Genomic DNA, 25,019 nt, shown 5'->3' with positions numbered 1-25,019 from the left:
GCAATTCAAGTATACTTTGATATGTAATAAATTCTTTTTCTTACCATTCAGAACTGATCTTAGTTTGTCCCTTGTCTTCATCTGAAGTAGACATGTTACAAGTGTGAGTTTATGTAGGCCTGCTCCAGTAGTCTGGTAGTGTGACCAGCATTGTGGTTACTGGTCATGCATAGAACCCCAGTAACTCCAGTTTTGCCACTACTAGAGAGATCTTTGCAAATGAAGAAAATGAGTAGTGTAGTAGAAATCTTGTCAACTCCAGTGAAACAAAGAAAAAGAAAAAAACTACAGTGATAGAGTTCAAGTGAAAGGAGTCTGATTAAAGTAAGCACAACAAAATACAGGGCTATTGTCACAATCTAGGAGGCTTATTAAGGGTCTTGGTGGTAATTTGTTTTCCCCTTTCTCATTTACCTTAGGCTATCATTCCAAAACTTTTCTTGATAAGAAATTACTTTGAATCCTCTGGTTTTATGGTAGCTATTGGGGAGGGACTGCTAAATCAAAGAAATCACTAGTGGAAGAGTGAGTTTAGGTAGCAACAGCACTTAAAGTCTTTCCAAGTAAGCAGCAGAGAAGTAAGCTACATCTCAAGGCCTTAGTCAGTTTAAGACATATTAACTGAGCACCAGCCATGGGTATGGTTCAGTGATGGAGCCCATGGTACTTGGCTGCTGTGCTTCCCAAAGGCAGTGGTGGACACCTTATGGGATATAACAAGAAGATTGGTTGCAACACTAACCCGAAGGTAGTTGACTTCGTTATAGCTTAAAATTGTAGCACTTTGGGCTTCAGATGATTCCACTTCTTCCTCAGTTCAGATCTGGTGCTATCAGAAGCAAAGATGTAGTTGATGGATTCATGCGATAAATCCCACACCTGAGACTGGGTCAAATTAAATGTTTCAGCTGCCAGCCGGTACTCTTGAGAAAGGTATGTTGCAAAAAACACCTTTATCATCGGTACAGATCACAGAAGGATGTACAATGCTGCACCAGAATCCGAAATGATGCTGGTCATAAGATGGAACTGTCTGACTTTTGATGTTTGAGGTCAAACACAGTTCCAGAGGTATCCAATGTTGCCTCACAAAGTCCACCAGATCCAGGGATCCTCCCTCAGAAGAGTTGAGGAAAGTCCCATGCCAGTTCTGTCAGGAAGTAGATCCAAGAGCATTTGGGTTTCTTTTCCTTGGTTTGGGATCTCTGAAAGACGCAATGCCAACTTCAGACCTGCATTTTTAGCTTCTAAAAGAGGTTCCAAGAAGTCTTCTGCTCGTCCTATAGTAGGGTCTCCACTAAGGTCAAGGTCAAGAACTACATCCTGAGTAGAAAGGAAGAACTCCTCCGCAAGTTTAACGGTCTCCTTGGCAACTGAAGGGCCGCCTCTTCTTTCGATTGCTATCAAATACCTAACATCAATGTCTGAGTTTTCTTGTTTGGACTGTTTTATACCCTCAAGTATAGATTCCACATAACTCTTTTTAGTCATTCCAGTAGCATTTTCTCTTCTGGGAGTGCTCCTTAGTTCCAGATATTTGACACCATCATCCGCAAATTCTTTAATGCCATCTTTTATGATCATTAGAATATCTTTACTCATTTCTTAACTGGATTGTTTGTTTTGTTGTTGTTGAATTCCTTGAGCTCTTTATAGATTCTGGATATTAACCTTTTTCAGTTGTGTAGTTTGCAAATATTTTCCCCCATTCTGTCAGTTGCCCCTTCACTTTGCTGAGTGTTTCTTTTGCTTGCAGAAGCTTCTAGGTTAATGCAATCCAATTTGTCAATTTTGGCTTTGATTGCCTGTGCTTCGGGGGTCTTTTCCAAGAAGTCTTTGCCTATGCCAATTGCTAGCAGAGTTTCTCCAATGTTCTCTAGTAATTTGATGGCATCAGGTCGAAGATCTAGGTCTTTGATCCATTTGAGTGGGTTTTTGTGTGAGGTGTACAATACAGGCCTAGTTCTATATTCCTGCATGTGGAGATCCAGTTTCACCAGCACCATTTGTACAAGAGACTGTCCTTGCTCCAGGGATTGCTTTTAGCTCCCTTGTCAACTGTAATTTGGTTGCAAACATGTGGATTGATTTCTGGAGTTTCCATTTTCTTCCATTGGTCAACGCATCTGTTTTTGTACCAGAACCAGGCTGTTTTGATGGTAGCTGCCCTGTAGTATGTCTCAAAATCAGATATTGTGATGCTTCTTGCTTTGTTTTTGTTCTGTAAGATTGCTTTAGCTATTTGGCATCTCTTCCATTTCTATATGAATTTTAGCATTTTTCTACATCTGTGAAGAATATCATTAGTATTTTAATTGGGATTACACTGAATCCTTAAATTGCTTTTGGTAGTATGGATATTTTGATGATGTTGATTCTTCCAACCCATGAACATAGAAGATTTTTCCATTTTTAATGTCTTATTCTATTTCTTTCTTCACTGTTTTGTAATTTTCATCATAGAGATCTTTGACATCCTTTGCTAAATTTTTTCCAAGGTATTTAATTATTTTCGGAGCTATTGTGAGTAGGACTAATCTTAAATGTTCTTTCTTAGCCTTTATATTGTCTATGTATACAAAGGCTACTGATTTTTCTGTGTTGATTTCATATCCTACCACTTGACCAAACTCTTTCATGAGTTCCAATAGTCTCTCAGTGGAGTCTTTGGATCTCCTATATATAGAATCATGTCATCTGCAAATAGGGTTAGATTGATTTCATCCTTTCTAATTTGTATCCCTTTGATTTCTTTTTCTTGCCTAATGGCTCTGGCTAAAACTTCCAGGACTTTATTAAATAGCAATGGTGAGTTTGGGCCTCCTTGTCTGGTTCCAGAACTTAGGCTCCACAATGCTGCCTCATCTATAAGTCCTTACTACTGGGCTGGCACTGTAGTTGTAGTAGATTAAGCCCGCCTGCAGTGCCAGCATCCCATATGGGCTCTGGTTCAAGTCTCGGCTGCACCACTTCTAATCCAGCTCCCTACTAATGCACCTAGGAAAGCAGCAAAAGATGGCTGAAGTGCTTGGGCCCCTGCACCCACATGGGAGATCTGGAGGAAGCTCCTGACTCCTGGCTTTGGATACGCCCAGCTCTGGCTATTGTAGGTAGTCATCATTTAGGGCGCAAACCAGCACCTCTCTTTCTATCTCTCCCTCTCTCTGTAATTCTACCTCCAAATAAATACATTTTTTTTTTAAAAAAAGGCCTTATTACTCTTTCAACCTAATGTAAATGAGGTGGACATCATTAGTACGACAACCAGTTTACACTTCTCATCTATCAGCTATCTACTTAATCCACTTTCCACTGTCATTTGATTTTCTCTGGAATACACTCTTCCTTTCCACTCTCAATAGCTATGCTGACATGCATACAACAATCTCTGCATCACAGGCCCTTCGCATGAATCACATTGATTTTCAGCTCCACCTTAAATATTTAGGTTTTGGGTCATATCCTGGACCTTGTCATAACCAGAAGTTACTAGACCAGTGGAATCTTAAATTTAAGTCTCTGCTCCCAATTTTCTGCTCTTACTCTATTCTATACATCCCTTATTCACATGAAGACTGACACAACATTATAGGCAAAAGAGACACTCTTTTGATGTGGTAGAGAGGAGTTTTCATTTTCTTTTGAGTTTTAAATTGGTAGACAGAAGATAGTCTTGTGTCATGTTTCTCAAGTTTTGTAGGCAATTTTATATTGTCTTGATAGTATTATCATAATTCAATAATTTTACTAAAAATTTTATTTATTTAATTGAAAGACAGAGAGAGGAAGGAGAGAGAATGAGAGAGTGAGACAGCGAGAACTAGAGAGAGATTACCTATGCACTGGTTCAATTCTCAAATGCTCACAAGACCTGGGCTGGGTCAGGCCAATACCAGGAGCCAGGAACTCAATCTGGGTCTCCCACATGGATGACAAGGACCCAAATACTTGAGCCATCAACTGATGACTTCCATGGTGTGCATTAATAGGAGCCTGGAATTAGAAGCAGAGCCAGCACTCAAACTTAAGTGCTTAGCTATGCGGTGTGGTCATCCTGAGCAGGAGCTTTTCTACTCTACCAAATTTCTCTCTCTCTCTCTCTCCCCCCCCCCCCTCTGGGTGTGTGTGTGTGTGTGTGTGTGTGTGTATCTTTCACTCTGGAAATTTGAGACATAAAGGACAGGATTTCTTCTTTTTTCATCATGCTAACTCTCCATGTAGGTACATTACACATTTTTACTTGACTTCATTGAGACACTCAGGGCTTCCAACACTCACTTTTCTATTACACTGCCAAATCTTTACTGGCTTCACTGAAATTAGCAATGTCTAAATTTCAGGATCTATTACAAGAACTGCTTTGCTGAAAATATCTTCCTATCCTTTGTCTTTCCACTGAATTGGTCTGGAAAACCATGAACTCTAGATCAATGATAATGATAAAAAAATAATGTTAAATATTGCATATATTATATATTTCATCTTGGTCTTATCCACTTTAGTCTTCACAACTGTCTTATGACAATAACATAGTTATTCTCAATTTACAAGGAAATGGGATCAAGGAGTTTTAGCAACTGTTTGTGCTAAAAGATAGCATTTGTGACTCTCAAACTTTAGTCTGAAAAAGCAACATTAAAGATCTTAAATACGAGGGTCTCACCCTGGAAATTCTTTTTTTATATATATATATGTATTTGACAGATAGAATTAGACAGTGTGAGAGAGAGACAGAGAAAAAGGCCTTCTTTCCATTAGTTCACCCCGCAAATGGCCGCTACAGCCTGAGCTATGCCGATCTGAAGCCAGGAGCCAGGTGCTTCCATGTGGGTGCAGGGAGCCAAGCACTTGGGCCATCCTCCACTGCCCTCCGGGGCCACAGCAGAGAGCTGTACTGAAAGAGAAGCAACCAGGACTAGAACCCAGCACCCATATGGAATGCTGGTGCCACAGGCGGAGGATTAACCAAGTGAGCCACAGTGCCGGCCCCTCCCCCTGGAAATTCTGATTTGGGAATATTTGAGGTACAGGAATATGATGTTGAATTCTCTGTTTGATTCTTAAAATGAGACTCACTTGAGATTTCTATAACTGTGTTTTGATTATGTCTTTTTTTTAAAAAAAAAAGATTTATTTATTTTACTGAAAGTCAGAGTTACACAAAGGAGAGGCAGAGAGAGAAGAGAGGTCTTCTATCCACTGGTTCATGCCTCAGATGGTGCCAACAACTGGAGCTGCACCGATCAGAAGCCAGGAGCTTTTTCCAGGACTCCCACGTGGGTGCAGGGGCCCAAGGACTTGGGCCATCTTCTACTTCTTTCCCAGGCCATAGCAGAGAGCTGGATCGGAAGTGGAACAGCAGGGTATTGAACCTGCACCCACATGGGATGCAGGCACTCAGGCAGCAGCTTTACCCACTACACCACAGCGCTGGCCCCTTATGTCTTTATTTAGACTTCTCCTGGTCAAGAGGCCATTCTACAGAATCGGAAAGCAGTCTGGAGAACTCCTGTTCTTTTCAGGGGGCTCTAGCAGTCCCACTTAATTGCCCACTTGCTAGCAAAGATAGATGATAATTATCTATGTTCAAAGCCAAATTGACATTGAAAAATAAACCATATAATGAATAAAATATCAGTTATCCCCACCAATCAAGTATATGAAAAATAGTTTAATTTATTGACTCAGCTTGAAAGTGCAACAATATTTATTACCAAGTCTAATGCTTTATCTCTTTCTTCATTGATTTTGACCATCATGAACTTCAGTAAATTTTTCTGATGAGCAGTAGTACTAACATGATTATAAATTTCTAGTTCGGACCACAAGCAAGGAAAACACACGGAGGCATGCTCTCACGGTTTGGTGTAATTATACCCACAGTGATGACTTAGAAGAATAAGATTATAAATCTTATCATAATAAAATCTTACATAAAATCTTACCAATAAGCAATTGTAAGTATATCAATGACAGAAACAACTGACATTTTTGATTTATTTAATAATCTGTGATTTTTCTCATTTGTTAATAATGCATGTATGGAAAAGGTATTGTCTTTGAAAATCTGAAATTCTACATGCATGATGGCCGCTGTCACTCTTCCCAGATTCTTATACTTGCATGTTATTCTGATTTAACTATGTTCATATTATTCAAAATGCATCAGACTATCTGAAGAACCTCTGAAATGTTATATTTCATTATTTTTTATTCCCTTATGTCAGTGGCTGCTTTATTAGATGTAGACAGCTGGGATAGCATATGTTTCTTTAAAAGAAACTTTTAGGATTCAAAATTTGAAGAACACATATTTAAAATCCACCAGGGTGGATTTCATTTCTTATAAGATTTAACAAGGTATCTGAAAATATTCAAACATAAATATGTAAGGAAACCCATTTGTACTTGAAGGTTCAATATATTAGGAATTAAGTCCAGAGATATTTTGATCAATGCTTGATATAATTTTATGTAAATCATTCAAAATAATGGTACCATATTTCTTCATTATAAGTCAAAGTAGAATTACTTGCTTTGTTACCTTAGAGTATATTTTTAAAACTACATGAAATGATGCAATAAAGGCACACTGAAAAGGTAGGAAGCAAATGATAAGAGAGGAAGTAGTGTTTACTGAGTACCATTTATGTTCTAGGTGCTATACAAAGCACATCACACATATTTTTTTATTTAATTCTCACAATCTGCTCAGTAGAATAGAGATATTATATCTATTTTAGGGAAATAATACTAAAGTTCTAAGAAATTAAGTAATTTGCTTCAGGCCAAATAGTGAACTGTGCAGCCTTGATTATCTTTGATTAGGTTGAGTCTACCTTCCAAATGCTTCCAGAACCTCTCACAGCATCCACCATTACCACTGATTCTTATCAGGACTGTTGGAATAGTTTCACTCTTCAAAAATTTTTTCAGTGGATACATACTAATTGCACATAAGGATTCAGTGTGACATGGCAATACATATACACGATATGTAATGATCAGGATAATTGCCGTATCCATCACCATAAAATAGTTCTATTCATCCTACTTTTGCCTTTGTCTCCCTACAGTCTGTTCTTAACACACAAGAGGGAGCCTTTTAAAATTTGTCAGATCATTCACACCTCTCCTCAAAACCCTGAAGTAAGTTCCTAATTCATTCAGAGTAAATGTCAAAATCCTCAATGTATTGTACAGCTTGTATATATTGTCCGGACTCCCATCTACTATGCCTTTGACCTTTATTTCTTACTGTTCTGTTCTTTCAGGCTGTCATACAGTCACACTGACTGACCAGCTAATCATTTTTTTAAAAGATTTATTTATTCATTTGGAAAGTCAGAGTTACAGAGAGAGGGACACACAGCACAAGAGAGATCTCTTCCATCCATTGTTTCTCTCACCAGCCAGCTCTGGGCCAGGCAGAAGCCAAAAGCTTCAAGGTCTCCGACATGGATGGCTGGGACCTAAGCACTTGGGCCATCTTGTGCTCCTTTCCTAGGTATGTTAGCAGGGAGCTGGATGGGAAGTGGAGCAGCCTGGGCTTAAACCAGTGATCATATGTGATGTTAGTGTCACAGGCAAGGGTTTTACCCACTATGTCATAATGCTGACCCCGAATTTTTTCCATAAACTGTTCTCTCCACCAGATGTTCTTTTTATCTTCTCATCTCTCAAATCTTTGCTCTAAAGTCACCTTCTCAAAGAGGCATTACTTAGTTCACATCACCCATTATTGACTCTTCCCGGCTTTCTTTTCTCTTCATGACATATCCACATCTTCCTTAATGAAATACGTTATTCATGGACAGTGTTTCCCATTCCCTTAGCAATAGATAAGCATCATGAAGCTGTCAGGTGTTTTATTCCATGGCACGCAGTTCTTTTCCTGTAACTGCCCTTGGCTAAAGGGGATCTTCCCCATAATGGGAAGTACTTTTCTGAGGGAATCCCCCACTCAGTGACTGGTAGATGACAATACAAAGACACAGATCCTTTGCCACAGTCTGAGAGGACATGAAAGAGCCACTGAGCTCAAGAATTGCAAGGGCTGCGCTGAGGGCTTTCTCACGACTGGGAAATTACTGTGCTACTTTCAGCTTCTTCCTCTGACCAATTCTGCTTCTTTCATTTCCCTGTGAATGTTTTCCTGACAGCACATCACAATAAACTTCCTGCAAGCAAATCTCCATCTTACACTTTGTTTCTTAAGGAACCCAGTCTATGCTCCCACACCTGCAAAAGGCAGCGCACACAGCAGTTGCTTCAATAAATAAATGGTGAATAATTGAACAAACACAAATAATAATGGTGAAGAATTTGAGTTCTGAAGTTTTAAAATATGTATATTTTAATTCTTGCTGTTCCTCTTAATTCCTAAGACTTAGAAAAATTTGCTCAACAATCAGTAGTCCCCATCCATGGGAGAGATTATAATAGTACCTTTTAAAATAATGTTTAAAGGTTTATTAATTTTTTGAAAGGCAGAATGACAGAGAGAGAGGGAAAGACAGAGAGAGAGAGAGAGAGAGCCTTCATCTGCTGTTCATTCCCCAAATGCCTGTAACAGTCAAGTACAGGCCAGGTTGAATTCAGGAGCCAGGTACTCTATCCAGGGCTTCTATATGGATGGTAGGAACAAAGTACTTGTGCCACCATACCCTGCAGAAAGCTGGATTGAAACTATTGAGTAGGAGGGATTTACCCAGCCTGCCAATATGGGATGCAGGCATTACACAAGCATCAACTTAAGTCCTTGAGCACAATACCTATTGCTCTCAAAGAATATTTGTTAGGATTAAATGGGATAAAGCATATAATGGTTCCATCAGAAAGCCTGAAATTTAAGTTCTTTATAGGTGATATTAAATAACTATTATTGTTACTATCTATGCAAGAAAAGCACTTAACTTTCTTAAATCAAGAATTTGTTCTTTCTTGTAACTTGGTTCAAATCTATTACAAGATGAGAATGAGGAGAAGGAAGTAAATGGACACACTTTTCTTTTTCATCCCTAGGAAAATATATATGAATGTAAATGAGAGAAATACAAAAATAGTAATGATGGACACGGTTAAATAGAATAAATAATATGCCCAGACTTCCAGAACAGAAGATATTAATAGTACAACATACCGGGCTGGCACCGTGGCTCACTAGGCTAATCCTCCACCTGTGGCGCCAGCACACTGGGTTGTAGTCCCAGTCGGGGCACTGGATTCTGTCCCAGTTGACCCTCTTCCAGGCCAGCTCTCTGCTGTGGCCCGGGAGTGCAGTGGAGGATGGCCCAAGTGCTTGGGCCCTGCACCCGCATGGGAGACCAGGAGAAGCACCTGTTTCCTGGCTTCGGATTGGTGTGGTGTGCCAGCCGCAGTGGCCACTTGGGGGCGTGAACCAACGGTAAAGGAAGACCTTTCTCTCTGTCTCTCTCTCTCTCTCACTGTCCACTCTGCCTGTCAAAAAAAAAAAAAAAAAAATAGTGCAACATACCAATAAGCATTATAATTCTGATAGAGCAGTTCAAAGGGCACTGGATCAACCTTTTGGTTTTAGGCTGGACTTAAGCAATTCAAAGCATTGAGGATGCAGGGGTATTTCAAGACAGCCCACTAAAGTTTGTTTCAGTGTTTAATCACTTTGTAGCATCAGGAGATTCTTCTTCAAGTAACTTTTAATGGACTTCTAGAACTTTAATCTATTTCATCTGGTTTTGGCCACTACACTATGTAAGACTACGAATCTGTATCCTTTGACCCTCAATTTAAGTATTTTAATTAATAGACTGAAAAAAAAAATCTTTTAAGTTGAGTTTTGTGCCAAGCATTGGGCTGGGCTTGATGACAAGTTTTAATTCATGATCCTTCTTACTGTTTTCTGACCTCCTTAAAGTCTCAGAACTCCTTTCATCTGTTCTAACAGTCTTATTTTCATTTTTGTTGATCTTTGAGTGAGCTCCAATTTCTCTTCCACTTTCACAGATACTTCAGGAAAGGCTTGATTATTGCCAAATATGGAAGAAAGATTATTACTTATGATAAGGTACTCAAGTGCCTATTAATATTTTCCAGCATAATGTTAGCTTTTTAAATAATTGCTTTATGCTGCTGAATCATCCAATTTGTTTTATATGATAAGTATTAGCCATTTTCCCCTCAGTACTTAAGCACACAGAATCTTTCGTTTCTTTAATCAATGGAAATTTTACTTTGCTTCTCACTGTAATTTTTCATTTAAATTGATTAAATTGCATTCTAGATTTTTATAGCTTTTATAAATATTCAAGTTGAATTCTCATCTTTTTTTAAAATTAGCAATTTTTCCTTATCTTCTTCCTAGTTCAGTTCAGTTCAATTAAACTCAGTGTTTGATATCCCTTATGAACCAGGAATTATGCTAGATATTTAGGCTAAAAATGGTAAAAACAGACCTTATTAAGAGATTCTTAACATAGAGGTGACAGAAAATGTGTTCAATTCCCAATACCAAGAAAAGGAATGCATAAAATCAGAGGTTGGTCTCTTGTAAGGCTACAGGCAAGCTTCCTCGTAGAGATGATGCAAAATTGAGCTGCACAGATTGAATGAGAATTAAGTGATGAGGGAGGCAGAAGTAGAGCTTCCCAAGCAGAGGGAAGTGTGCAATCAAAAGCGTAGAGGCATGTAGCAGTAAATATGTATGTGGGGACTCTAAACAGTTTCTTAATGTTAATATAAGATGCAAAATAAAAAATCGTATGAAACTTAATTAACATTATGTCAACCTCACTAAGGAATAAATAAGATATTATTAAACTTTTGGCTTTTCGGTGGTTGAATCACCATGATTAAGGTTTCATTTTTGTAACCTGTAAATCAATGGTCTCAGAATTTTTGTAATCATTCTCAGACAAGTGTAGAGTGGTGAAAAATTTGATTGTCCAACCTGCAGGTTCCCAGTAGAGGCCAGATAAGGTGATGCTCTGCCTTCGTTTTCAACTCTGTTACTGTAAACAAATATCCTTTTTAAGGTCTTTGGAGTGTCACCATTTTTGCATTTTTATATAATTTTTGTTCATGATTTAACCATTTTAAATGCCCTCAAATCATAGTACTAAAATGTAATCTGATGTTCCTATTCACAGAAAGGCAGTGATGTGTGTGCTTCATGCAGAAAACGCACATATTAGATAATATTTTTTCAGGCCTGAGTTACAATGGAGTTCAATGTGTGTTCAGTGTTAATGAATCAATAATATACATTAAAAAGGTGTCTTTGAGCAGAAACACATAACACCAACTTATGCATTACTGATTGCTGAAAGTACTGTGAACAGAGACTTGCAGAAACCTAATACTATTTCCCCTTGGAGCAATGATTTAACATTTGCAAATACAACATTTTAAGCAACTTTACAAAACAAAACCACCATGAACAACAAGAATCAACTGTATACTGTGCAACATACTAGCTGGTAAAGAAGAAAACAATTAAAGAGGTTACACTAGGAATATGTGAATTGCATCTCCTAACAAAACTTCAGCAGTGCCTAATTTTAAATTCTGTCAATATGAGCGGTAGTGACAGATGTCTCATCTCATGATTTAAAGAAAGGATCCGTATTGTCATGGCATGCTTAACGTTGAACATCACAACAAATGAAGTTCTTGAGTGAAAGCTATTATCTGCATTGAATTTGTGCTGACTACATAGTAAAGAAATTCTACAAATTGTGCTATGCCTCACATTTATAGACATTCCGTTACTCTTTATTGATGGTGAAATATAATGGTGGAGGTATAAGCAAATCTTGTACATTCTCGAAAATAAAGCAGCTTAATTTAGCCTGGGAAAATCTATTCTTTAAGGGTATGTCTGATTCCATTAAATATAGCTGATGTGTACTGAACCATTCTGCATGCATGATTTTGTACTAGTACTAAATAGAGACAACAGTCTCCGCCCATAAGAATTTTAAATTTTGTGACATTTTAAGGTTAAAAAACTATTTATGTTAAAGTAAGGTGCACAAAGGGAAGGAGTTATAGTAGTATGCAGTTTTAATGGTGACTGAAACTTAATGGTGATTGAAACCATACTTCATTATGTGAAAAATATTAGCAAAAAACCACATAGGGAAATGAAGTTTCAGGTAATCTTGAAGGAAGCACATCCAAAGTCAGGAAAACATGAGGCATATTAAAGGAATGAAATCCTTGGTTTTGTGTGACTATACATTTCATGAAAGGAAGAGCAGGAAATATGACTAGAAAAGTAGATCATACTTTATATGTAATTGTAGGTTTTTGAGCAGGGGGTTTAATATAAGAAATACTCCACTTTAGATTTTTTAATCTTGTAGAGGTGTTTAGAAAGAGACATGGGGAAAGTTAAATCATTCTGGATGTAGCTTTTCAGAGAGGATTTCAGTCCTATCAATAGAGAGTGGCAGGGTTGGCACTGTGGTAAAGCGGGTGAGGCCACTGCCTGCAGCACTGGCATCCCATATTGGCATCGATTCTAGTCCTGGCTGTTCCATTTCTGATCCAGCTCTCTGCTATGGCCTGAGAAGGCAGAGGAAGAGGAAGTTATGTACATTTTTATGTATGTATTTTATGTGAACATTTCTAGCATGTATATGATACAGTATTTGAATTCAAATGGTGTTGTCTCATTAAATTCTCAGTATGATCTTATGGGTCAGTAGCCAAATAACTTAAAAAAAAGGGAGAGCTCTTCTATTTTAGCATCAAGAAGGAAAAGTAAAAACATGCATTCCCTACCCACAACAAAATATAAAGGAGAAGATGAAAATTATCCCAGAGGCCCTTAAATTTCAAATAATCTCCCTGCTTTATGCTTTAGTTTGGTTATCTAATAATACTTACTTGGATAGTGCATGATCTGAAAAATATTATGAAAGAAATGAAAAATGAAGTGGCAGTAATCAACAGAAGGGTCAGTTTCACATACAAAAATCATTTTGAAGATGAATTATTTTAAAATATATAGTTAGGTGAGAAAAAGAAGAATGAAAAGGAATGCATGCTTATAAGAATTTTGTGGCAGAAACAAATGAGCAAATATTTGGATTATTGGAGCTCAAGAAGGACTTGAGTTGCCAAAAGGATAAAAAGCTTATTTAAAGTAGTAACAACAGAAAAATTCCCAAACCAAGAGAAAGTTACAAATATCTGGGGACAGGAAGAGCAAAAATAACCAGGCATATTCAACCCAAATATGTCTACCCCAACATACAACCACATTTTCAGAGGTCAAAGACACAGGGACTATTCTGTTGGTACCAAGAGAGAAAAGAAAGAAAACAAAAAGGTGTTTCAGTTTGCCTGACAACAGAAGTCTCAGTAGAAATCATATAGGCCAGAAGGCAGTAGGACAATACATGAAAAATGCTAAAGGGGGGGCCAGTGCCATGGCTCACTTGGTTAATCCTCTGCCTGCGGCGCCAGCATCCCATATGGGCACCTGGTTCTAGTCCCGTTTGCTCCTCTTCCAGTCCAGCTCTCTGCTGTGGCCCGGGAGGGCAGTGGAGGATGGCCCAAGTGCTTGGGCCCTGCACCTGCATGGGAGACCAGGAGAAGCACCTGGCTCCTGGCTTCGGATCAGCGCAGCACCAGCCATGGCGGCCATTTGGGGGGGTGAACAACAGAAGGAAGACCTTTCTCCCTGTCTCTCTCTCTCACTGTCTAACTCCATCTGTCAAATAAAATAATTAAATAAATAAATGCTAAAGGAGAAGAAGTCTCAATGAAGAATATAATATCTTATAAAAGAGTCTTTCAGAAATGAAGGAATCAATACACCAGGCACTCCAATATGGAACCAAGGGTCTTAACTGATGCTTTAGTTGTTATACCAAACACCATCCCTAATTTTAAACATGTTAGCACTCAACACCTTTATGAATGTTTAACCCTCACAGAACTACCTTCTCAGGACACATCACTAGAAGTAATTACTACAAGGTGTTGTGAGATATCTGAGATATCCAACTCAGCACTTTGCCTCTTTAACCACAGTTGACTTTGAATTTAATACCACCACTCAGCTTCTATGACATAATAAGAAAAATATAATTAAAACCTTTAGAATCACAGGATAACAGTTAGATGTCTCTGCCTCAGTAACCCCTTAACTTTTCTTCTCAGTTGGCTCAATTATGTCAGTACTAGCAGAGCAACATGGATATATTAATGACTAGACAAAACTCACTTTCCTGGAAAGTTATGAAAATAAGCCACCATTGTTAACCCCAGACCAGTACTCATTCCCACTAATCACTGTTTCAGCTCCTGTAACACATTTTTTTAGAAAGATGTAGGCATTATGGCACAGTACGTTAAACTGTCACCTAGGATTACTGCAATCCATATTGGAATGTGTGGTTCAGTCCTAGCTACTCCACACTTCTGGTCTACCTTCCTGACATACACTTGGGAGGCAGCATATCATGGCTCAAAATATTTGCATTTCTGTCACCCACATGGCAGACTCAGATGCAGTTCCTCGTTCCTAGCTTTGGCATGGTCTAGCTCTTGCTGAATGTTTTTTTTTTTTTTTATTTCAAGTTTTTCTTCAGATTCACAAAAGTAATGTTCTCTAAACACAACAATTTAATGTTTTTTTTTTTTTTTTTTTTTTTTGCAAGCACTGCATATCATCTTGAAGAATCTATGGAGAATTTCTTAAATATTTTTATTTTCTCTGCTTAAGACCTGTGTCTAAACTAAGTTATTCATGCACAATATTTTAAGGCAAAATGAAGGCAAAAACTTATAATTCATAGAAAATGGTATTTGGAGATTATAAGATTTCAGTTACATGACAGTCTAGTTAGCACTGATGATTCCACTAAAACCATTTTGAGATAGAAGATATTTGGGTGTGCTCAAATTTTCAATATATCCATCTTTGACATGGAGTCTGGATTCGGCTAAATGAGAACTGAAGTCTCTGGGAACTTAAGCCCGATTCTCTGGGCCTATTTTTTTTCTCAGTTATCTTGGTGAATGTAATTCAAACCCAAATTTTGAGAAATAAAGAGAAATCCAATCTAACCTTGAGTCTTCAGCAAACCGAGCTAACACAAATTTTTAAAGTCTAGTTCTGGGAGAGCTCTTGTGTTCTCCAACATTTCACAATATAAAGGAAGAATCTTAGTAGAATGCCCATGTCCTGAAATATATTGAAAGGAAGGCCGGCGCCGCGGATCACTAGACTAATCCTCCGCCTTGCGGTGCAGGCACACCGGGTTCTAGTCCCGGTCGGGGCGCCGGATTCTGTCCTGGTTGCCCCTCTTCCAGGCCAGCTCTCTGCTGTGGCCAGGGAGTGCAGTGGAGGATGGCCCAAGTGCTTGGGTCCTGCACCCCATGGGAGACCAGGATAAGTACCTGGCTCCTGCCATCGGATCAGCATGGTGCGCCGGCCGCAGTGCACTGGCCGCGGTGGCCGTTGGAGGGTGAACCAACGGCAAAGGAAGACCTTTCTCTCTGTCTCTCTCTCTCTCTCACTGTCCACTCTGCCTGTCAAAAAAAAAAAAATGGAGAGACAGGAAGGAAAGTTCTTTGGTATGTCTTGAGATATTTTCAATTTAATGTTATGAGAAAAAAACTTAATAGTTACATTCCAGGGCCAGCACTGTGGCATAGTGGGTAAAGCTACTGCTTGCAATGCTGGCATCTCATATGGGTGCTGGTTCAAGTTCCAGTTGCTCCACTTCTGATCCAGTTCCCTGCTATTGCACCTGGGAAACCAGCGGAAGATGGCCTGGGTACTTAGGCCCCTGCACCCACATGAGAGACCTGGAAGAAGTTCCAGGCTCCTGGATCTTAGCTTCGAATCTGCCAAGTTCCAGCCATTGTGGCCATTTGAGGAGTTAAGCAGCAGGTGGAAAGTATCTCTGTCTCTCTCTCTGTAATTCTGCCTTTCAAGTAAATAATAAATCTTAAAAAAAGAGTTACACTCTCCACCCTCTAATTGTTCTTGACAACAAACTTGTGTTTCTTTTAATGGTACATAATAAAAGATAGGGCCACAAGACACTTGGGCTTCATGTATTCTGTTTCTATAATACATAGGTTACTGCATGACTTTTTTTTCTCAAGGACAGTGTGCCCCTTAATTGAGATAATGAATGCAAAGAACCTAGACCATAAAGATCATAAAGGGTTAGCAGTGAAAAGAGGAGACTTAGGCATCAGTGCTCTTTTCTTTCATTTTCCAGTTTGATATATGTCAATCCCACATTTGCATTCCCCAAAGTTTCAAACTGTGACGTATAGTGGAGGGCATTGCAAAATGTGGTTTCCCAGAGTAGCATCACCATGATTACCTGGGAATTTATAAATGCAAATTCTGGGACTCTAATGCAGACCTAGTGACTAAAAATTCTGGGAGTGGCACCTACCCACTACCAACTAAGGCCCACCCCATGCTCTATAGATTTAAAAACAAAGCTGTCCTTATTAGCCTATGTGGCTTAATAGCTTCATAATTTGCTGGTAAGCTATGCTACTCCACAAGCATTTTAACAAGCCCTCCACATGAAGCTGATGCATACTGACATTAACAACCAGAGGCATATGACTTGCTCATTCTCTTTTGTGGAGCCTCCTAAGCTGGCTTAGGGAAAAAGAAATGGCATTTTTTACAAATTAGTATTTACATAGAAATTGATGGCAGTGATTTAACATAACTGAACCCATATTATTCTCTTCCCAAACATAGAATGCATCCCCAAACATCAACCCAAAATTGAGGAAATATTTCTTAACTATTCTGTACTTGCCAATAACATTCTAATTTGACACTAGTACTATCTCTGCTGTGTTCATATTTATCCCTTTGAAGAATGCTGTGGTCTGCTTCAGTGGCTGATCTGTAAATTTAATGAAATTCTTTTCAATGCTTGATTTTTATTGGTTAAAGCTCTCAGTCTCTCTCTCTATACTCATGCACAATATAAACAGGTTTTTAAGAGTTGTTTTTGATGAATACTCTGGAAAATTTTTAGGAATGGCATATGAGAGCACTATTTATCATTTTACTCTGACAGACAATATGTTCCCAGCATATTAATCATAAAGGTTTGATTGAGTTTCAGAGGCTAGAAACCTCCTAATAGATGAAATAAGGTGATTCATCATTTTTGTACCAACCAGTTGGTACAAATAATTTGCTTGTACTCATCCATTGACACAGTGTATTATGCTTGGAATCAGCGTTCCATAAAATCCCATAATAGACAGGCTTTGCTGATTTAGATGAGGTTAGTTTGGTTGTAATAGTCGAAGTGAAGCAATACCATGCATTTGCTTTCTTGTTTTGATCATTTATTTGAGAGGGAAAGGGAGAGAGGGAGACACGAGAGAGGTCTCCCTTCTGTTGGTTCACTCCCCCAGTGCCCACATTGGCCAGGGTTGGCTGGCTGGCACCAGGAACAATGAACTCAATTGAGATCTTACATGTATATGGCACGGACCCAACTACTTGAGCCATCACCACACTCTCCCAGGGTGTACACTAGCAGAAAGCCATATTCAGGGGCTAGAGTCAAGAATTAAACTCAAGGTGGTGGCATTGTTATACAGTGGGTAAAGCTGCTGTCTGCAGGGCTGACAATCCATTTGGGTGCTGGTTTGTGTCCTGGCTGCTTCGCTTCCCATCTGGCTCTCTGCTAATGGCCTGGGGAAAGCAGTAGAAGAGGACTCATGTTTGGGCCCTTGCTCCGCAACATAGCAGACCCAGATAAAGTTCCTGGCTTCCTCCTGGCTCAGCATTGGCCGTTTCAGCCATCTGGGGAATGAATGAGCAGATGGAAGATCTTTCTCTCTCTCTCTCTCTCTGTAACTCTTTCAAAATAAACAAATAAATATTTAACAAAAAGAGAATTAAACTCAGGCACGCTGATAGGTGACACAGATATCTCAAACCATATATTAATCACTAAACTGATGCTCACCCCATGCTTTCTAGTTTTAACTGTCCTTATTTGCCTATGTGGGCTAATAGCTTGATAAATTGCTGGTAATCTTACAACTTTATATTTATTCCTGCTACAAATGATAAGAATAAGCCTCATAAAATTAAGTCTACCTACATTCAGCTATTTCAGCTACACATAATGCTTAGTTGGTTATGCCAATGTTTTACAAATTACATGGGTATCCATTTTCTAATGTCTTAGCTAAGATGTCATGGTATTTTTATTTTATCATTGAAATATTGAAGTTCATCTCATTGATCAACTTTGGATTTGGAGGTCCTATTGATGATGCAGTACATGAAATCAATCTTTGAGTAACTTAACTATGCTGCAATTACTGATTTGACACTTGAGGGAATATTGTGCGGAATACCCATCCCATGGGTACCGTACATTTCAAAATCTCTAAGAGAATAAATTTGAAACATTCTCTAAACAAATGAATTTTGCTATGTCTCTATTTTCCTAATATCCTTTGTCTGGAGTATTTTTTTTTTCTTCTTGGGCAATTTCTTCTCATTCTTCAGTACTCAGCTCAAAATGACAGCCATCGTGAGCTTTCTTTAATCATCATAATATGACAAAATGATGTGTGTCTTTTCCCCAAAGACCCTGAAATTTCTTTTTCATTTTTGTGCCAGTAGCTGAGTCTTGTGTATTAGTATGAGCAGTGTGATTCATTGAAGAACGTGTGCTGAGGAAACAAAGGACAGCAGTGCTCAGCTGTCAACATTATTACAGACTGACTCAGATGCAGAAAGCCACCTAAACAAGATCACATTCTTTCCACATATTGTTATTTCAATGGATAATCAATAAAATGACAGTAACGCCTGATCATCTTGCTTCAAAGTTGGCCAACTCCAAAGCGCAATTTAGCTGTAGGTCTTCTTATAGAATTATCCGAGGCTATCATTGGGCATACAAGGCTTCTCAACTGTTCTGTCTACCTAACTCCTCTTTTTTTAACCTTCTTTTGCACAGTTGTCAATAATAAGATACGGCCTAATTGTCTACAAAACAGTCCATATCAGAGTCTATCTTTTGAAGAACTCAGTCTTTAATGATTGGTATTAAGAACAATCCAAGGAAATGGAGATATGTAAGTGTTTAGAAATTGCATCATTTGCCATCCACTTACCACCAAAAACCCAATACTTTTATTTAATGAGCCCAGATAACCTTTGTCACATGGCTGTAACCAGTTACTAAATTTCTGTTGATGTGTATTGGAATGGTATACTAGTATGGAAGTGGATGAGAATGTACTAGCTGGTGCATTGTGTCGATAGTTTGAGAATTATGAGAAAAAATAGTTCATTACAAGGTCAGTGTAATGGAGTAATTGTTGCTAAACTTACCTGACTTTTTAGAAAATAATAACCATAAATGGAGAGTTATTAATCACCAATAGAAGGGTAATATAAAAGTCTCATGGTATCACAAAAAGGAGTCCTCATCTCTGTAAAATAGAGTAGAGAATACTAAGGTCTTGGTTGGAGCCTTAATGATTAGAATAACCAAGTTTAGACTCCCAAACAGAGAAGGTCTGCAATGAAGTTCATGGCCTTCACTGAGGAAGAATAGTATCATAACATGTAGGGCAAGGATGTCTGGGATGAGGTCTGCATAGCAAGGGTGCATTCCTTTCTGGTAGCCAGGTGGTAAATATGTTTCCAAACTCATTCAGGTTGTTGGCCAAGTCCAGTTCTTTGTGGCTGTAATTCTGAAGACATCATTCATTTACTAGCTTTCAGCTACAGATCACACCCCAGCCCCTAAAGGCTTCTTATTCCTCTATGTGAGAACCTCAGAGCTGGAAGCAATGTATCAAATCCTTACTACATTTGGAATCCCTTGGAGTTTTTATTTTCCACATCTTTCCTTCCTTCATGTGCACAACATTCTGACTCCATCTGAAAAAATTCTGTGCATGTAATGACTCATGTTATTAGATTAGGGCCACTCAGATAATCCAGGATAACTTCTCAATTTAAAAATTATTTATTTTAATATACTTGAAATGCAGAGAGAGAGAGATTGATTTTCTCTCTATTGGCTCACTCCCCAGATGCCCAAATCCAGGAGGCTGGAACTTCATCCACATCTTCCACATGGGTAGCAATGGCCAGGCATTTGAGCCATCATCTGCTGCCTTCCATGATACATCAACAGGAAGCTTCATTGGAACTGGAGGAGCTGGGACTCAAACTAGCACTCCTATATGGGATGTGGGCATCCCACCTGGAGGCTCAACTCATGGTACTTCAATGCCAACCTCATAACATCCCAATTTCAAGGTTAAGTTGATGTCACTACATCTGTCAAGTCTTAGAGACTTGACTTGCACAAGTTACAGAAATTAGAGTGCTCTGTCATCTTTGCAGGACTTTTCTCTCTATCCCATTTTCCAAGTTTCTGGGCCTGAGCCAGTTTTCAGACAACAGCCAATTTACTGAAGAAGAAGCAGAGTTTCCTAGAGTAACATTCTTGAAGTATCTTGATAAATGAGCATGTAAGCTTTGCCCCATGAATTTCCAAAGTAACTATGACAATCTTCTCAAGTAACTATGCACCAAGAATGGACAATACTCATACATTTGGAGGAGAACTGAGCATACCAACTATGACCCACTTATCTGAGTATAGACAAATGACATGATGTAATAAATGGAGTTCTGGCCAATATCCAGCCTACACATTATGAACAGATATCTAGGGTTCTGAAACACGGTCACACCATTCAATAGAGAATTACTTTTCACTTGACAAACAACCCCTGAATAGCTACTGGGCCCTGGTACACATGGAAAATCTGATCACAGGGTAATAAGTGATCGTATCTGTATTCTGACAGACCACTAAGTCATAATTTATGCATTCCCAGAAATATTTATTCATTGAAAGACTGGAAGTGATGCATTCAAGATAAGCAAAGGCAAGAAAAGGTCACATGCAAGCTGCATGAAAAAGTAGCCAAGACAATTTTTTTGACAGGCAGAGTTAGACAGAGAGAGAGAGAGAGAGAGAGAGAGAAAGGTCTTCCTTCCATTGGTTCACCCCCCAAATGGCTGCTACAGCCGCACGCTGCACCGATCCGAAGCCAGGAGTCAGGTGCTTCTTCCTGGTCTCCCATGCGGGTACAGGGCCCAAGCACCTGGGGCCATCCTCCACTGCCTTCTCAGGCCACAGCAGAGAGCTGGAATGGAAGAGGAGCAACTGGGACAGAATCTGGCGCCCCAACCGGGACTAGAACCCGAGTTGCCGGCACCGCAGGCTGAGGATTAGCCTAGTGAGCCGTGGTCCCAGCTGCCAAGACCATTATTTAATTCTTACAGTAGCAACAATGCCTTTTCCTCAGATTACACATATGGAAGGAATCTATATTAGCAGAGGATAGTAGAAGAACAATCTCCAGCTTGGATTCTGAATTATTCAGCTCAAAAAATGTGTGTACAAACTAAAACTTGAGATCATTGATGATAGAAATATAGAGTAATCCTTCCAGTTGACAAAGTTTCTGACAGTGTTTCTGGTCCTTAACTTTGTGTTAGAGAAAAATTGAACCATGTTACATGATTGCTGGACTCATGAGTAGTGACATATTGCTTAACTAGCTTGTCACGGTCTGGGAGGCAAAACATTGCAAGGTTAGAAACAAGGGGCCCAGGAGCAAAAGCTGGTGGATGGATCTGAGAGTGGACCTAAAGATCAAAGATCTTTGTGTTGTATACTAATGCCTTTCAAAGTAGATCAAAGGAGGCCAGTTGAGTCACTCTGGTTTAGTTATCAAACAGCCTAGTTTTGACAGGATTCACCCCTAGTTCTGGCCTGAGTGGTAGTAATGGAGGCTATGCCTGGTCCTAATGGCATGGACTCCGAACCCATTGTTGCTGATCTAGCAAATGCTGTGACGCAGTGTGAACCTGAGTCCCTAATGCAACATCATCCCTCAAGAAGACTAACTAGTCAGGCAGTTAACTGATTATGCCTTATTTCTTTTCTCTGAAAAGCTTTGCAGTTGTAGGCTAATAGGAAAATACTAAGGATGGATATCAGAAAGCTTCAGCCAATGACTCACAGAATCTATGCTGTACCATCACAACTTTTCATCTATCATTACACCAGGACAGAGAAAAGTACTTTTCATCAAACTGGAAGTAGACCAGAGCTTATAGGCTTCAAACAGAGAAAAGACAAGGAAATGGAAATGGAAAAATAAACACAGTTTATACTGTATACATACATTGAAATATTACATGGTATCACATAAAGATGTATAATTATTACATATTTCTGAAAGCATTTTAAAAAATGGAAAATATAAATAAAAATTTAATAAGTTAGGGTAGGTCTAAGACTATAGGAACTATTAAAGTCATATTACATGCCAGACCACCCAGAAATCATAGCTGGATAGAGCATTGGGAAAGTCTGTTAAAGGCACAGCTGTAGTTATAATTCCACAGATATAAATTCTCTGAGATGTCCTAATAATCACCCTGCGCCCTGACCCCCCTTCTCAGTTCTCTCCTCTTAGACAAACCAAAACACAACATAGATAGTTAGCTTCTCAGTCAATGCTTGCTGAAATGCATACAGCTTCACCATCTGATGCTAACATACTCTATAGTGTGCATCATGCTTGACTGTCAAATATACAGTCCTTCCAGAGAAGTTTGAACCATCAGAATTAGTCCATTTCCATGGCTAGGGGCCATTCTTCTACTGCTTTCTTTATATTTACAATATATTCTCAGTCTAACAACTTCTGGTAAAGTGGGTTCACAGGACACTAGTGTCAATTCCAGGGAAAAATTAGAAACATGCCCTCACTGCACCTTTGATGGTGCTAATTTCTATCACTTGCATGAGTCTGATGTGACAGAATGCTTGCACACAATTTATGTAACATAATGTTATTACTTACAGATAAGCAATAAAAAATCCATAAAAAGCCTAGAATGCCTAGGGATCTGGTCCCTAGGCTCAGGAAAGTTGCACAGGGCAGGGCAAATGAAATCTCATTTTTGCTCACCTCATTTGAACTGCAACTGAGAAATCCTGGAAAGCAGCCTGCCCTGTGTTTTATGCACGAGGGTAACATGACACCCTGTGTGAGAGCGGTGCAGGACATCCAGTTCTGGGAGGTACTGGAATAGAGCCTTGGCTGTTCTGGCCTTTTCTTCCCAGGTGCTTCAGGATGTTGCGTTTCCAAAATATGCTAGTTGTTCTTCAGAAGGGATGAGAACCATTTTGATCCAAGACCACCCTGAGAACTATCCTATTCTTTTAACCACTATTGTTTTTTTCTCTTTTTGTTTTAAATTTGTGCTTCTGCTAACTTTTTGCCTCTGTTTCTGCAGTGTCCCCCATGTCTATTCTCTGCATACAGAATGATCCTTTCCAAAATGTAAATCAAATCATACTACTCTATTCTTCAAAACTATTCAACACCTTTTGATCTCCCTTAGTACACAGTCCATCCTTACACAGGCCTTTAGAACAGTCATGACATGCCCTCCTGCTTCACTTTCTGGCCTCTGCTCCTTATATATTCTACCTTTTTAAAATTCTGTTCCAGTCACCTGCCCTTCCAAAATATTTCTTGAACTTTTCCAATTCAAGAATTTGGACTTGTTTCCTTTCTATAGAAAAATATTTCTTAAGACAGTCTCAAGGCCTCCCATCCCTCAGTTTATTCAAATCTCTTCTTCAAAGTCACTTCCTCTGAAACTCTTTCTATGCCCACCCTCTTAGCTCATTCAATTCTTATGTTTTATATACCTATTCTTTACTTATTATTCTATTTTTGTTTATAGAATTTTTCATAGTATGACATTATGTCTTTGTTAGCTTATATATTTTCACCTCCCTACTTACAAATAAGCTCCATGAAAGCAAAGATTGTATGTAGTTTAATGGTGCTGTATTATCAAATGTCTACAACAGTGCTTGAGACATTATATGAACTCTATAACTATTGGCTAAATGAAAAGATACCAAGATTCACAGTACAGCTCTGATTATGTGACATGTGGAGTGAAGTGTTTAAGTGTCTTCCAAGACATTCCTAAGGTAGACTGATAGGAATAATAAGGATTGCTCTTTTCCTCCTGGATGTTGGAAGTATGAGGTCCAGAATTATAGCAGTCATCTTTGATCTGGCCTGAGGAGTAAGCCCGTGCAAAGCTTGAAGGTAAAGGAGAGGACAGATGGAAAGAACCTGAATCCTTGATGACATCACTTACCTGCTGATTCAGCTCTACCTCAACCATCCTTATTAGGGCTCTACACTTGTGAAAGAAAGCAAATGTCTGAATTCCTATGTCACTGCAATATCACATTGTTCTTGATTTCATTTATCCTGCATTCAAGAGGAATAAAACCAATTTGACAGATGTATATACTTTTTCTAGAACTTCCTACTGTACATTTCCATATACCTCAGTCCTCAGACACATCAACATTTCAGATGTCCAACTGAGGGTTCATTTATGTTTTTATTCAACTCTTCTTTCTACCCCTTGCTTCCACACAAATAAAATTCTGCTCAACCCTAACACTTTCTTTTATCTGGTTGACTCAAATGGTTCCTCCTCTATAATGTTTTCCTGACACCTTGCTGCTGCCCTAAAATCCATTCTGCTTTGGTCTAATTATTCATCGTTTCTTCTAGATCCTGCTAATTCAGGCTTCATCCTCCTGTAATTTATTCCACTTTCCACTGTTATTCATTCACTTATAATGTACTCATCAATATTTATTCAGCATTTATTTCCAGGTTCTAGAAACACATCAGTAAGAAAAAAATTCTACTCTGATAGACCTTTAATTCTTGAGGGTGAGAATGAAGAGATCAATTCAATGCATTATACAATTAAAAATGAATCAGATGATAAGTGATGTGAAGAAAAACAGAGCAATGTGGGGGTGGTTATAAAATACCAGTACATGTACAGAAGATTTATAATTTTAAATAGGAATAGTTCAGAGATCTCATTTGGAAGACAACATATGAGCCGAAACTTG

The 25,019-nt window shown here is 38.8% G+C and overlaps 1 long non-coding RNA gene and 1 pseudogene across 6 annotated transcripts in view; both read right to left on the bottom strand.

Moving 5' to 3' along the window:
• LOC127491050 (uncharacterized) overlaps positions 1–25,019 on the bottom strand; it is a 331,646-nt gene that overhangs the window by 119,008 nt on the left and 187,619 nt on the right. The window lies entirely within an intron of this gene.
• Positions 713–1,602, bottom strand: LOC149123566 (N6-Methyl-AMP deaminase pseudogene; annotated as a pseudogene).

This window comes from Oryctolagus cuniculus, chromosome 11, assembly GCF_051225735.1.
Source record: "Oryctolagus cuniculus isolate XC-2025 breed Fujian yellow rabbit chromosome 11, ASM5122573v1, whole genome shotgun sequence".
Taxonomy (NCBI): domain Eukaryota; kingdom Metazoa; phylum Chordata; class Mammalia; order Lagomorpha; family Leporidae; genus Oryctolagus; species Oryctolagus cuniculus.
The sequence above is the reverse complement of the archived record's forward strand: the minus strand, read 5'-3'. Positions and strand labels throughout refer to the sequence as shown.